The 16,657-nt window shown below is 38.4% G+C and overlaps 1 non-coding gene across 1 annotated transcript; it reads left to right on the forward strand.

The window, feature by feature from the left end:
- Window positions 1-8,991: 8,991 nt before the first annotated feature.
- On the forward strand, window positions 8,992-9,099 carry LOC112782146 (small nucleolar RNA R71). Its single transcript, XR_003192883.1, has one exon. It is a non-coding gene; the product is annotated as a small nucleolar RNA R71 (small nucleolar RNA).
- The last annotated feature ends 7,558 nt before the right edge of the window (window positions 9,100-16,657 follow it).

The raw sequence follows: 16,657 nt of genomic DNA on the forward strand, positions 1-16,657 counted from the left end.
TTTCATTTAATTTTCTTGTTATCTTTTGCCTTTAAATCTTTATCCTATCTTTTTCTTTGATTTTAAAATTTTGTTATCTTATCTTTCTTTTTAAATTCAATTTTTAAAAGTTTAATATTTGGTTAGTTTTTCTTTCTTTAAAATTTGAATTTCAAAATCTTTCTTTGACTTTCTCTTTTTAATTTCAAAATCAAATCTTCTAACTTAAATATTTTAAAATCTTATCTTATTTGACTTTTTATTTCCAAATTTAAATTTTAAAATCTTTAATTGACTCTTTCTTTTTAAAATTCAAAAATTTTCAAAATCAAATCTATTTTATTTTCAAATATTGTTAGTTAATTATTTGTTTTATCTTGTTTTAATTATAAAAGTTTGGTGTTTTTTAGTCTTTCTTTCTTGAATTTCAAATTCTTTAAATTTTCAAATCCTATTTTATCTTGTTTCTTTCTCTTTCTTTTCACTTTTTGAAATTCAAAATCTTTTATTGATTTTTTTTAATTTTCAAAATTTCTAATTATTATTTTTCTATTTATCTATTTATTTTTGAATTTAAAAATAAAAAAAAAACGTTGAAAATCTTCTCTTTTGATTCTTGCATTCTTGTTTCTTTGGGATATCTCACTGGGAGCTCTCTAAACTTTGACATAGAGGCTCCCCCTATTTTTCTTTGTCACTTGTTTGTAGAGAAACACAAAAATCACTATGGATTAGAATGAGGGTGCTCAACCAAGAAGATTCTTGGGGTCTTATGCAACCCCCACTCCTGACTTCTATGGAAGGAGTATTTGTATACTACCTATTGGAGCAGCCAATTTTGAGCTCAACCCACAATTGATTACTTTAGTACAGCAAAGCTTCCAGTATCATGGACTTCCACAAGAAGAACCCACAGAATTTCTTGCAGACTTCCTGTAGATTTCTGACACAGTACGAGCCAATGGAGTAGACCAGGATGTCTACAAGCTGATGTTCTTTCTGTTTGCTGTAAAAGGGCAAGACAAGAGGTGGTTCCATACTCAATCTAAATCGAGCTTGAAAACCTAGGATAAGTTGGTGGACAAGTTCTTGAACCAATACTTCCCCCCAAGGAAGCTAACCTAGCTAAGGTTAGACATTCAAGGCTTCAGACAAGAAGAGAATGAGTCTCTTCATGATGCTTGAGGGAGATACAGAAATGCCCCACGAAAATATTTTTAGACTGGGTAAAGCTGGATATTTTCTATTACGGACTCACAGATATGGCTAAGATGTCCCTAGATCATTCTACAGGTGGTTCAATACACAGAAGAAAGATAATCGAAGCTTAAGAACTCATTGAGACAGTTGCCAGCAACCACCATCTGTACTCATCTAGTGAGACTTCAATAAAAGGAGAGGTCAAGGCAATGTATACTGAATCAGACCCTCCAGAACAAAGTAAATCATTAACCCAGCAGCTACACTCCCTCACACAACAATTGCTAAGTTTGCAAGAAGTGTTGCAAGAAATCCGTGCTTCCAACAAGAATATAGAGGCACGGCTGAATCAGGCTAAACAACACTTATCTAAACAGATAAGAGAAGAATGCCAGGCCATCGAATTGAGGAGTGGAAGGACACTAAACAGCTAGTCTCACGACAGTGAGAAGCAGGGGAAAGAGGAAACATCAGAAGGTGGAAACACAGCATCCCAAGGCAGGATCAAGGGCGTTGAATTCCCATAGGGGAGCAACATTGGTGTTCAACGCCCTCCATGAGTCAACAAGGGCATTCAACGCTAGGAAAGGACCAACAATGGCATTGAACACCCAGATAAGGGAGGCCATGCATGTGCAAGTTCAGGGAACACCTCTCCTAAGCAAGCTGGCAACCTTTCCTCAGTCACTCTGGACACACACTGCACCACCTAGAGCCTCAGAGTACAAGGCTAAGTTACCATGTCCTTAGAGACTTCAGCAGGAAAAAAAGGATAAGCAATTCTCCAAGTTCCTAGAAGATTTCAAGAAGCTGGAGATAAAAATTCCTTTTGCAGAGGCTCTTAAACAAATGCCTTCATATGCTAAGTTCATGAAGGACATACTGAATAACAAGAGGGATTGGAAGAAAGTAGAGCTTATTAAGGAGTGAAGTGCATTCATTCAGAAGAACCTTCCCAGGGAACTTAAGAGATCTCTCACTCTTCCTAATAACCCAGTGCCTACCCAAGAGAAGAGTGCATGGCCATCACAGTGGATGCTGAATTCATACTAAAGGAGGCAGTGCAAGTTGCTAAAGGGTCAGAGGAGAGAGAAGCTCCAGAAAAGGCTGAGGTTACACTGTCACATGCCTTCTCTATGACACCTATTCAAGAGCTTGAAACACCACACTCTCAGAAGCCCCAAAAGGAGACCAAGAACGAGCACTGCTCACAGTTCTTGGAAATCTTTAAGAAGCTGCAAACCAATATTCCTTTTGCCATAGTTTTGAAGCAAAGGCCTCTTTCTACTAGAAGAAACCTCATTGATAGTGAGAAAGGTAATTTGGTGCTGAGGTTATACCAAGGTTGGATGGTTTCCAAGGTCTTTAAACCTCCAAGATCCCCTGACAAAGGAGGTACTTGCACGTTTATAATCTTAGTTCTTTGTCACAACTTCGCACAACTAACCAGCAAGTGCACTGGGTCGTCCAAGTAATAAACCTTACGTGAGTAAGGGTCGATCCCACGGAGATTGTCGGCTTTAAGCAAACTATGGTCATCTTGCAAATCTCAGTCAGGCAGATTCAATTGATTATGGAAATTTAATAATTAAAAGATAAATAAAACGTAAATTAAAGATAGAGATACTTATGTAATTCATTGGTGAGAATTTCAGATAAGCGTATGAAGATGCTTGTTCCTCCTGAACCTTTGCTTTCCTATTGTCTTCATACAATCATTCATACTCCTTTCTATGGCAAGCTGTATGTTAGACGTCACCGTTGTCAATGGCTACATCCTGTTCTCTCAGTGAAAATGGTCCAATGCGCTGTCACTGCATGGCTAATCATCTGTCGGTTCTCGATCATACTGGAATAGGATCCATTGATCCTTTTGCGTCTGTCACTACGCCCAGCACTCACGAGTTTGAAGCTCGTCACAGCCATCCCTTCCCAGATCCTACTTGGAATACCACAGACAAGGTTTAGACTTTCCAGATCTCAAGAATGGCCGTCCATGGATTCTAACTTATACCACGAAGACTCTAATTAAGGAATGCCAGAGATATTCATTCAATCTAAGGTAGAATGGAAGTTGTTGTCAGGCACGCGTTCATAGGTTGGGAATGATGATGACTGTCACGATCATCACATTCATATTGAAGTGCGAATGAATATCTTAGAATCGGAATAAGCTTGAATTGAATAGAAAAACGATAGTACTTTGTATTAATTCATGAGGAACAACAGAGCTCCACACCTTAATCTATGGTGTGTAGAAACTCTACCGTTGAAAATACATAAGAGCAAGGTTCAGGTATGGCTGAGTGGTCAGCCCCCATAAAGGTCTAAGATAGCATAAAACTGATCAAAGATGTCTAATACAATAGTAAAAGGTCCTATTTATATCAGACTAGTTACTAGGGTTTACAGAAATGAGTAAATGATGCAGAAATCCACTTCTGGGGCCCACTTGGTGTGTGCTTGGACTGAGCATTGAGTTTTACACGTGTAGAGGCTTCTCTTGGAGTTGAACGCCAGTTTGTAACCTGTTTCTGGCATTTAACTCCAGAATGCAACATGGAACTGGCGTTGAACGCCAGTTTGCGTCGTCTAAACTCAGGCAAAATATAGACAATTATATATTTCTGGAAAGCCCTAGATGTCTACTTTCTAACGCAATTGAGAGCGCACCATTTTGAGTTCTGTAGCTCCAGAAAATCCACTTTGAGTGCAGGGAGGTCAGAATCCAGCAGCATCTGCAGTCCTTCTTCAACCTCTGAATCTGATTTTTGCTCAAGTCCCTCAATTTCAGCCAGAAAATACCTAAAATTATAGAAAAATACACAAACTCATAGTAAATTCCAGAAATGTGATTTTTTATTAAAAACTAATAAAAATATACTAAAAAATAACTAAATCATACTAAAAACTCTGTAAAAATAATGCCAAAAAGCGTATGAATTATCTGCTCATCACAACACCAAACTTAAATTGTTGCTTGTCCCCAAGCAACTGAAAATAAAAGAGGATAAAAAGAAGAGAATATACTATGAATTCCAAAATATCAATGAAACTTAGCTCCAATCAGATGAGCGGGACTAGTAGCTTTTTGCCTCTTGAATAGTCTTGGCATCTCACTTTATCCCTGGAAGTTCAGAATGATTGGCATCTATAGGAACTTAGAATTCAGATAGCGTTATTGATTCTCCTAGTTCAGTATGTTGATTCTTGAACACAGCTACTTTATGAGTCTTGGCCGTGGCCCTAAGCACTTTATTTTCCAATATTACCACCGGATACATAAATGCCACAGACACATAACTGGGTGAACCTTTTCAGATTGTGACTCAGATTTGCTAAAGTCCCCAATTAGAGGTGTCCAGGGTTCTTAAGCACACTATTTTTTTGCTTTGGACCTTGACTTTAACCGCTCAGTCTCAAGTTTTCACTTGACACCTTCACGCCACAAGCACATGGTTAGAGACAGCTTGGTTTAGCCGCTTAGGCCAGGATTTTATTCCTTTAGGCCCTCCTATCCACTGATGCTCAAAGCCTTGGATCCTTTTTACCCTTGCCTTTTGGTTTTAAGGGCTATTGGCTTTTTGCTCTTGCCTTTTGGTTTAAAGAGCTTTTGGCTTTTTCTGCTTGCCTTTTTTTTTCGCATGCTCTTCTCTATTCACTGCTTTTTCTTGCTTCAAGAATTATTTTTATAATTTTTCAGATCATCAAATAACATTTCTCCTTTTTCCTTATTCTTCAAGAGCCAACATATTTAACATTCATAAACAACAAATTCAAAAGACATATGCACTGTTCAAGCATTCGTTCAGAAAACAAAAAGTATTATCACCACATCAAAATAATTAAACTAGTTTCAAGGATGAATTTGAAACCATGTACTTCTTGTTCTTTTGTAATTAAAACATTTTTCATTTAAGAGAGGTGATGGATTCATAGGACATTCATAGCTTTAAGGCATAGACACTTAAATACTAATGATCATGTAATAAAGACACAAACATAAAGCATAGTAAACGAAAAACAGAAAAATAAGAATAAGGAGATTAAGGAACGGGTCCACCTTAGTGAGGGTTGCGCCTTCCTCTTCTTGAAGAACCAATGGTGCTCTTGAGCTCCTCTATGTCTCTTCCTTGTCTTTGTTGCTCCTCCCTCATATCTCTTTGATCTTCTCTAATCTCATAAAGGATGATGGAGTGCTCTTGATGCTCCACCCTTAGTTGTCCCATGTTGGAACTTAATTCTCCTAAGGAGGTGTTGATTTGCTCCCAATAGTTTTATGGAGGAAGGTGCATCCCTTGAGGCCTCTCATGGATTTCATGGTGGGGGATTTCTTCATGCTCTTGTTGAGGTCCATGATCTCTTATTTGCTCCATCCTTTTCTTAGTGATAGGCTTGTCCTCTTCAATGAGGATGTCTCCCTCTATGTCAATTCCAGCCGAATTGTAGAGGTGGCATATGAGGTGAAGAAAGGCTAACCTTGCCCAAGTGGAGGACTTGTCAGCCACCTTGTAAAGTTCTTGAGGTATAATCTCATGAACTTCCACCTCCTCTCCAATCATGATACTATGGATCATGATGGCCCGGTCTATAGTAACTTCAGACCAGTTACTAGTAGGAATGATATAGCGTTGAATGAACTCTAGTCATCCCCTAGCCACTGGTTTGAGGTCATGCCTTCTTAATTGAACCGGCTTGCCTCTTGAGTCAATTTTCTATTGAGCTCCTTCCTCACATATGTCTATGAGGACTTGGTCCAACCTTTGATCAAAGTTGACCCTTCTTGTATAGGGGCATGCATTTTTTTCCATCATTGGCAAGTTGAACGCCAGCCTTACATTTTCCGGACTGAAGTCTAAGTATTTTCCCCAAACCATGGTGAGCCAATACTTTGGATTCGGGTTCACACTTTTATCATGGTTGCTAGTGATCCATGCGTTTGCATAGAACTCTTGGACCATTAAGATCCTGACTTGTTGAATGGGGTTGGTGAGAACTTTCTAACCTCTTCTTTGGATCTCATGTCGGATCTCCAGATACTCATTCTTTTTGAGCTTGAAAGGAACCTCAGGGATCACTTTCTTCTTAGCCACAACTTCATAGAAATGGTCTTGATGGACCCTTGAGATGAATCTCTCCATCTCCCATGACTCAGAGGTGGAAGCAATTGCCTTCCCTTTCCTCTTTCTAGGGGTTTTTCTGGCCTTAGGTGCCATAAATGGTTATGGAAAAACAAAAAGCTATGCTTTTACCATACCAAACTTAAAATGTTTGCTCGTCCCCGATCAAAAGAAGAAAGAAAGAAGGAGAAGAGGAAAAAGAATGGAGGAGATAGAGGGAGAAGGTGTATTCGGCCAAGGGTAAGAAGAGAGGGTTGTGTTGTGTGAAAATGAAGAAGGAAAGAGGGGTTTATATAGGGGTGGGATGGGGTTTAGGGTTCGGCCATTAGGGTTGGGGTTGGTAGGGAAAAGAGTTTGAATTTTAGAGGTAGGTAGGGTTTATGGGGAAGAGAGGATGGATGTGAGTGGTGAATAGGTGATGGGAAAGAGTGATTGAGGTGATTGGTGAAGGGTATTTGGGGAAGAGAGTTATGAAAAGGTGTGAAGAGGAGAGAAGAAGATGTGGGGATCCTGTGGGGTCCACAGATTCTGAGGGGATCCGGTGGGGTCCACAGATCAAGTGGGGTCAAGGACTTAACATCCCTGCTCCAATTAGGCGTGTAAAACGCCCTTACTGTGCAATCCTGGCGCTTAACGCCAGACTGCTGCTTGTTTCTGGCGTTAAACGCCCAAATGTAGCCTATTTCTGGCGTTTAACGCCAGGCAGATGCTTGTTTCTGGCGTTAAACGCCAACTTGGTGCTTGTTTCTGGCGTTAAACATCAGATAGATGCTTGTTTCTGGCATTTAAATGCCAGACTGCTCTCCTCCAGGGTATGCTATTTTCAATGCTGTTTTTCATTCTATTTTTTGATTTTTTAGTAGTTTTTGTGACTCCACATGATCATCAACCTACTAAAACACGAAATAATAAAAGGAAAATAAAATAGATATAGTTAAATAACATTGGGTTGCCTCCCAATAAGCGCTTCTTTAATGTCAATAGCTTGACAGTGAGCTCTCCTGGAGCCTCACATATGTTCAGAGCATTGTTGGAACCTCCAAACACCAAACTTAGAGTTTGAATGTGGGGGTTCAACACCAAACTTAGAGTTTGGTTGTGGCCTCCCAATACCAAACTTAGAGTTTGATTATGGGGGGCTTTGGTTGACTCTGCAGTGAGAGAAGCTTTTCATGCTTCCTCTCCATGGTTACAGAAGGAGATCCTTGAGTCTTAAACACAACGTTGTCCTCATTCAGTTGAAGGACCAATCCTCCTCTGTCCACATCAATCACAGCTCTTGCTGTGGCTAGGAAGGGTCTTCCAAGGATGATGGATTCATCCTCTTCCTTCCCAGTGTCTAAGATTATGAAATCAGCAGGGTTGTAAAGGCCATCAACCTTTACTAACACGTCCTCTACTTGTCCATAAGCCTATTTTCTTGAGTTGTCTGCCATCTCTAATGAGATTCTGGCAGCTTGCACCTCAAAGATCCCAAGTTTCTCCATTACATAGAGTGGCATTAAGTTTATTCCTGACCCCAGGTCACACAGAGCCTTCTCAAAGGTCATGGTGCCTATGGTACAGGGTATTAAGAATTTGCCAGGATCCTGTTTCTTTTGAGGTAATTTCTGCCTATCCAATGCATTCAGTTCATTGGTGAGCAAGGGAGGTTCATCTTCCCAAGTCTCATTACCAAATAATTTGGCATTTAGCTTCATGATTGCACCAAGGTACTTAGCAACTTGCTCTTCAGTAATTTCTTCATCCTCTTCAGAGGATGAATACTCATCAGAGCTCATGAAGGGCAGAAGAAGGTTCAATGGAATTTATATGGTCTCTAATTGAGCCTCAGATTCCTCGAAGGGAAACTCCTTATTGGTCACTGGACGTCCCAGGAGGTCTTCCTCACTAGGATTCACGTCCTCCTCCTCCCTTGTAGGTTCAGCCATGATGGTTAAATCAATGGCCTTGCACTCTCTCTTTGGATTTTCTTCTGTATTGCTTGGAAGAGTACTAGGAGGAGTTTCAGTGACTCTTTTACTCAGCTGGCCCACTTGTGCCTCCAAATTTCTAATGGAGGACGTTGTTTCATTCATGAAACTTATAGTGGCCTTAGATAGATCAGAGACTATATTTGCTAAGCTAGATGGATTCTGCTCAGAATTCTCTATCTGTTGCTGAGTGGATGATGGAAAAGGCTTGCTATTGCTAAACCTGTTTCTTCCACCATTATTAAAGCCTTGTTGAGGCTTTTGTTGATCCTTCCATGAGAAATTTGGATGATTTCTCCATGAAGAATTATAGGTGTTTCCATAGGGTTCACCCATGTAATTCACCTCTGCTATTGCAGGGTTCTCAGGATCATAAGCTTCTTCTTCAGAAGATGCCTCTTTAGTATTGTTGGATGATTCCTTCAATCCATTCAGACTTTGGGAGATCATATTGACTTGCTGAGTCAATATTTTGTTCTGAGCCAATATGGCATTCAGAGTATCAATTTCAAGAACTCCCTTCCTCTGAGGTGTCCCATTACTCACAGGATTCCTTTCAGAAGTGTACACGAACTGGTTATTTGCAACCATGTCAATGAGTTCTTGAGCTTCTGCAGGCATTTTCTTTAGGTGAATGGATCCACCTGCAGAACGGTGCATGACATCTTTGATAATTCAGACAGACCATCATAGAATATATCCAGGATGGTCCATTCTGAAAGCATGTCAGAAGGACACTTTTTGGTCAGTTCCTTGTATCTCTCCCAAGCTTCATAGAGGGACTCACCTTCTTTCTGTCTGAAGGTTTGAACATCCACTCTAAGCTTGCTAAGCTTTTGAGGAGGAAAGAACTTGGCTAAGAAAGCCGTGACCAGCTTATCCCAAGAGTTCAGGCTGTCTTTAGGTTGAGAGTCCAACCATATTCTAGCTCTGTCTCTTACAGCAAATGGGAAAAGCATAAGCTTGTAGACATCGGGATCAACCCCATTGGTCTTAACAGTATCACAGATCTGCAAGAATTCAGTTAAGAACTGAAAGGGATCTTCGGACAGAAGTCCATAAAACTTGCAATTCTGTTGCATCAGAGAAACTAATTGAGGTTTCAGCTCAAAATTATTTGCTCCAATGGCAGGGATTGAGATGCTTCTTCCATGTAAATTGGAATTAGGTGCAGTAAAGTCACCAAGCAGCTTCCTTGCATTGTTATTATTTTCAGCCATGCCTCCTTCTTTTTCAAAAATTTATGTCAGATTTTCTCCAGAGAGTTGTGCTTTAGCTTCCCTTAGCTTCCTCTTCAGAGTCCTTTCAGGTTCAGGATCAGCTTCAACAAGAATATTCTTATCCTTGTTCCTGCTCATATGAAAAAGAAGAAAACAGAAAAGAAAATATGGAATCCTCTATGTCACAGTATAGAGATTCCTTTATGTGAGTAGAAGAGAGAGAATTCGAACACAGAAAGAGGGAGAGGGTCCGAATTTTTAAGAAGAAGAGAAGTGTTAGTAGATAAATAAATAATTAGAAGGAGATGAGAGAGAGAAAAATTTTCGAAAATAATTGAAAAGAAAAGAAGAATATTTTTGTTTTTAATTTGAATTTAAAATTAAAATTCGAAAATTAAAAAAGAAAAATTAAATTAAATTAAATTAAAATTTAAAACAATTAGTTAATTAAAAAAGAATTTTGAAAAAAGAGGGAAGAGATTTTCGAAAATTAGAAATAGAATTAGTTAGGTAGTTTTAAAAAAGATATGATTGAAATAGTAAACTTTTAAAATCAAACAAAAAGTCAAGTAGTTAATTGAAAAAGATTTGAAAATTAATTTTTGAAAAGATAAGAAGTTAGAAAAGATTTTGAAATTGATTTTGAAAAAGATGTGATTGAAACTTATTTTGAAAATAATTTCAAAAAGAAATTTAAAAAGATTTGATTTTTGAAATCAAAGTTGATTACTTGACTAACAAGAAACTAAAAAGATATGATTTAAAATTTAAAGATTGAACCTTTCTTAATAGGCAAGTAACAAACTTAAAAATTTTTGAATCAATCACATTAATTGTTAGTAAAGATTTTAAAATTATGAACATGATAAGAAAAAGATTTTTGAAAATTAATTTGAAATTTTCAAAAATATGAAAGAAAAAATGAAAAAGATTTGATTTTTGAAAAAGATTTGAAAAAAATAGAATTTTTAAATTGAAAATTTGATTTGACTCATAAGAAACAATCTAGATTTTAAAACTTTTGACTAAATCAAATCAAATTTTCGAAAATTATGAGTGAAATAAGGAGAATATATTTTTTTATTTTTGAATTTTTAATGTAGAAAGAGAAAAACATTAAAAAGACTCAATGCATGAAAATTTTGGATCAAAACAAATAATGCATGCAAGAACACTATGAATGTTAAGATGAACACCAAGAACACTTTGAATGTCAAGATGAACACCAAGAACTTATTTTTGAAAATTTTTAAGAAAAGAAAAATGTGCAAGACACCAAACATAGAAATTTTCAATAATTAGACACTAACAAATTGAAAATGCATATGAAAAACAAGAAAAGACACACAACAAGAAAATATGAAGATCAAACAAGAAGACTTACCAAGAACAACTTGAAGATCATGAAGAATGCAATGCATGAATTTTCGAAAAATGCAAGAAAGAGATTAACATGCAATTGACACCAAACTTAAAAACTGACACAAGACTCAAACAAGAAACATCAAATTATTTTTGGTTTTATGATTTTATTAAATTTTTTTTGGATTTTTCGAAAATTATTTGGAAAAAGAAAAATAAGGACTTCAAAATTTTTAATGAGAATTTCAGGAATCTTGCAATGTTAGTCTAAAGCTCCAGTCCAGGAATTAGACATGGCTTACTAGCCAGCCAAGCTTTCAGTGAAAGCTCCAGTCCAAAACACTAGACATGGCCAATGGCCAGCCAAGCTTCAGCAGATATTGATACCTCCCATGTATACAACAACTATGTGTGTAACTGCCAAATGGGTGAAGATCAACAAGCTCTTGTGATGATAAGTTGAAACCCCGGTCCAAAAGATTAGACATGGTTTACAGCCAGCCAGGATTCAACAAATCATCATGAAACACTAGAATTCATTCTTAAAAATTTTGAAGAAAAATAATTTATTTTTTTGAAAATTTTTTTTGTTTAAAATTTTTGAAAATAAAAAAGTAAAAAAAAGGTTAAAATTAAAATAAAATTACCTAATCTGAGCAACAAGATGAACCCGTCAGTTGTCCAAACTCGAACAATCCCCGGCAACGGCGCCAAAAACTTGGTGCGCAGAAATCGTGACGGTTCATTCCTTGGTAACGATGCTAAAAACTTAATACGCACGTTCATAATCTTAGTTCTTTGTCACAACTTCGCACAATTAACCAGCAAGTGCACTGGGTCATCCAAGTAATAAACCTTACGTGAGTAAGGGTCGATCCCACGGAGATTGTCGGCTTGAAGCAAGCTATGGTCATCTTGCAAATCTCAGTCAGGCAGATTCAATTGATTATGGAAATTTAATAATTAAAAGATAAATAAAATGTAAATTAAAGATAGAGATACTTATGTAATTCATTGGTGAGAATTTCAGATAAACGTATGAAGATGCTTGTTCCTCCTGAACCTCTGGTTTCCTATTGTCTTCATCCAATCATTCATACTCCTTTCTATGGCAAGCTGTATGTTAGGCGTCACTGTTGTCAATGGCTACATCCTGTCCTCTCAGTGAAAATGGTCCAATGCGCTGTCACTGAATGGCTAATCATCTGTCGGTTCTCGATCATATTAGAATAGGATCCATTGATCCTTTTGCGTCTGTCACTACCCCCAGCACTCACGAGTTTGAAGCTCGTCACAGCCATCCCTTCCCAGATCCTACTCGGAATACCACAGACAAGGTTTAGACTTTCTGGATCTCAAGAATGGCCGTCTATGGATTCTAACTTATACCACGAAGACTCTGATTAAGGAATCCCAGAGATATTCATTCAATCTAAGGTAGAACGGAAGTGGTTGTCAGGCACGTGTTCATAGGTTGGGAATGATGATGACTGTCACGATCATCACATTCATATTGAAGTGCGAATGAATATCTTAGAATCGGAATAAGCTTGAATTGAATAGAAAAACGATAGTACTTTGTATTAATTCATGAGGAACAGCAGAGCTCCACACCTTAATCTATGGTGTGTAGAAACTCTACCGTTGAAAATACATAAGAGCAAGGTCCAGGCATGGCCGAGTGGCCAGCCCCCATAAAGGTCTAAGATAGCATAAAACTGATCAAAGATGTCTAATACAATAGTAAAATGTCCTATTTATATCAGACTAGTTACTAGGGTTTACAGAAATGAGTAAATGATGCAAAAATCCACTTCTGGGGCCCACTTGGTGTGTACTTGGGCTGAGCATTGAGCTTTACACGTGTAGAGGCTTCTTTTGGAGTTGAACGCCAGTTTGTAACCTGTTTCTGGCGTTTAACTCCAGAATGCAACATAGAACTGGCGTTGAACGCCAGTTTGCATCGTCTAAACTCGGAAAAAGTATGGACTATTATATATTGCTGGAAAGCCCTGGATGTCTACTTTCCAACTCAATTGAGAGCGCACCATTTGGAGTTTTGTAGCTCCAGAAAATCCACTTTGAGTGCAAGGAGGTCAGAATCCAGCAGCATCTGCCGTCCTTCTTCAACCTCTGAATCTGATTTTTGCTCAAGTCCCTCAATTTCAGCTAGAAAATACCTGAAATCACAGAAAAACACACAAACTCATAGTAAAGTCCAGAAATGTGATTTTTTATTAAAAACTAATAAAAATATACTAAAAACTAACTAAATCATACTAAAAACTATGTAAAAATAATGCCAAAAAGCGTATAAATTATCTGCTCATCATGGAGCTTTGCTGTTCTTCATGAATTAATATAATTACTATTGTTCTTCTATTCAATTCACGCCTACTTCTTCTCTAAGATATTCATTCGTTCTTCAACTTGATGAATGTGATGATCCGTGACTCTCATCATCATTCTCACCTATGAACATGTGCCTGACAACCACCTCTGTTCTACTAGCAATGGCTTGAATGCATATCTCTTGGGTTTTTAATCTAAGATTGGAACCTTCGTGGTATAGGCTAGAATTATTGGCGGTCATTCTTGAGATCCGGAAAGTCTAAACCTTGTCTGTGGTATTTCGAGTAGGATCTGGGAAGGGATAACTGTGACGAGCTTCAAACTCGCGATTGTTGGGCGTGTGACAGACGCAAAAGGATCAATGGATCCTATTCCAACATGATCGAGAACCGACAGATGATTCGCCGTGCGGTGACAGCGCATTTGGAACATTTTCACTGAGAGGACGGGAAGTAGCCATTGACAACGGTGATGCCCAACATAAAGCTTGCCATGGAAGAGAGTATGAATGATTGGATGAAGGCAATAGGAAAGCAGAGGTTCAAGAGGAACAAACAATCTTTATACGCTTATCTGAAATTCCTACCAATGAATTACATAAGTATCTCTATCTTTATTTTATGTTTTATTCATCTTTTAATTATCAATCCTCCATAACCATTTGAATCCGCCTGACTGAAATTTACAAGATGACCATAGCTTGCTTCAAACCGACAGTCTCCGTGGGATCGACCCTTACTCACGTAAGGTATTACTTGGACGACCCAGTGCACTTGCTGGTTAGTTGTGCGGAATTGTGACAAAGTGTGATTCACGTTTGAGAGCTCCAAGTCTTTGGCGCCATTGTTGATGATCAAAATTTTGTGCACCAAACTTCAAGTTTAAGAAACAATGAAATGCATTGATAATTTCAAGTTTAACATCATCAAGAATCATATTTGATGTTGCACAAATCATAGAATATGCCAAACAAGAAGAAGTTGAAATCATATGACGGCCATTTCATATGAATCAAAAAAAGATTTCACTTAGGCATTTTATCGAATACTTAATGTGCATTGTGCAAAAATATCACATTCAAGCTCAAATTTAATCAATAACAACCCAATAATTCAGAGATCAAACACTTGCAATATAATAATAATTAAACAAAGCAATAAACTCAACCTAATTCATTCAACTGAATTTAAAACAAGCTAAGAAATTAACATGAAAAAGAAATAAAACCTGAAAATAAGAGGATGAAGAATGTAAGAGGAGAAGATGGAACAGTGGCACTTGTGATAGCCACTACGAGGTCACGGTGGTCAGCTTCGCTGGAGACACACCGGAGCTCCACAGAGGACGGAGAAGCTCACCGGTGAAAGGGGAAGAAAAGAGAAGAACAAGAAGAAAGAAAGAGAGAACAAAGAAAGAAAGAGAGAGAGGGTGAGTGGTGGCAGTGGCTGACAGCGGCATGGTCATCGGAAGGGGACTGGGCGGAGCAAGGCACAACAGCAAGGAAGGAAAAGAAAGGAAGAAGGCTACTGGCTCGACGGGGTTTTCTCCCTGATTAATGCCCAGATCGACACTTGTGCGTACGCACACAAGTCCATACGTACGCACAAGAAGCAAAAACACAGGGGATGCGCATGCGTACGCACAAGAAGCAAAAACACAGGGGATGCAGACGCACAGAGACATGCGAGCGCTTCCAACAGAGGGGGTGCGAGCTGTTGTGCGGACGCACAAGGCTGTGTGCACCCATAGAGGACAAATTTCTCTCTCTTTTTTTTATATCTTGAGGAAGGATCATGTGTGCGTGTGCATGCAGGTGTGCGCATGCACATGAGCAAAATTTGGTAGGGGTTTATACGCACAGGGGCGTGCTAGCGCTCCCAATAGAGGGAGTGCAATCAGGTTGGTGCACGCACGAGTTGGTATGCACGCATACAGTGTGCGAGAAAGAGTTTGTGTGCGTACGCACGGGAGGGTGCACACGCACAAAGCGCAAAACATAAGGGGATGCACATACATAGAGACATGCGAGCGCTCCCAACAGGGGTTGTGCAGGCTAGTGTGCGTACGCACAGGGTGGTGCATTCGCACAAGATGCAGAATTTTGTGATTGTGTGCGTACACACAAGGGTGTGCGCACGCACGATGCCCTATTTTTCCAAAAATTTTTCTTTCAAAATCTAAGGTATTTAACCTTAGCTCAGTCAAAATTCAACCTCAAACATCCAAAAATTCATACAATCATGATCCATATGCAAATTAACCTATCTATGCTCAAAGATTAAACTAATCCTAAGTGAACCAACATAACAAAAAGCAATTAAGTCAAAATATAAAAAAAAAAAGAGAAAGGTTAGAACAATGTTACCATGGTGGGGTGTCTCCCACCTAGCACTTTGATTTAACGTCCTTAAGTTAGACGTCTTGAGTGAAGCTTGTGTCATGGCGGCTTGTGCTTCCACTCCTCATTGAATTGCCAAAGTGAGGTCAAATTAAGGGCAAATTTTGGTGGCAATCTCAAACTAGACTTGAGGATCCATAAGTGTTGAGTGTTGAAACCAATGTTTGGATCCCATACTCTAGTCTCTTGTTCATCTTCTCGTTGATCTTTATTTTTGCACTTAGATGAACATCGTCTTAAAATACTATTAGAACACTTGGACCATAGTTGAACACCAAATGTTGAATTGGCTTCTTTGATGAACTTTCTATTTCCTTGCCAATTAACATTCTTCTCTCCACCATCTAACACTCCAAGAAGGGTTTGAAGTTGATAATTCGTCTCCAATATAGCATATTGATGTGGGCCTAGAAAGTTTATTGGTAAAATTTTCACCCACTCCAATTGCTCTTGTATGAGTACCTTCACTTCTTGGTAGTTGAACTCTTCTTTAACCTCCTTAAAATCTTTCTCATCATCACTCAAGTAAAAAATGGGAGGTTGTGCAAAGTCCACATCAACATCTCCTTCAAATTCAATCAAGGGGGTCATAAAGGTCATTAAAGGGATTGACCAAGTTGGACAAAAAATTGTGAATGATGGAATCCACTTGATCAATTTCTATCAATTCTTCATTTACCTCTTTTTGTGCTTCATGTTGTAATTTCTCATCTTCTACTTGATTTTGCAATTTTTTCTTTATTCCACACTTTTCGCTTGATTCTACACATTCATCCATGAAAAGTTCTTGGTTGTGGTATGAGCGCAATGAAGCTAACCGATCCAAGGTTTCCACTAAGGTAGACATGACTTGCTCTTGCTTCCTCCAGAATGCTTGTTGTTCTTGAATAAGCACTTTGAGTGGTTCTTATGTGGATTGATCCATGTATGAGGATGAAATTTGAGGTGATGAAGGTTGACAATCAAACTCATGAGGGTAAGGATTATGGTTTTGTATATAGGGAGGTGATGGTGTATAGAATTGATGACTATGAAGATAAGTATTTAGGTTCC

Source organism: Arachis hypogaea, chromosome 19 (genome assembly GCF_003086295.3).
Source record: "Arachis hypogaea cultivar Tifrunner chromosome 19, arahy.Tifrunner.gnm2.J5K5, whole genome shotgun sequence".
Classification (NCBI taxonomy): domain Eukaryota; kingdom Viridiplantae; phylum Streptophyta; class Magnoliopsida; order Fabales; family Fabaceae; genus Arachis; species Arachis hypogaea.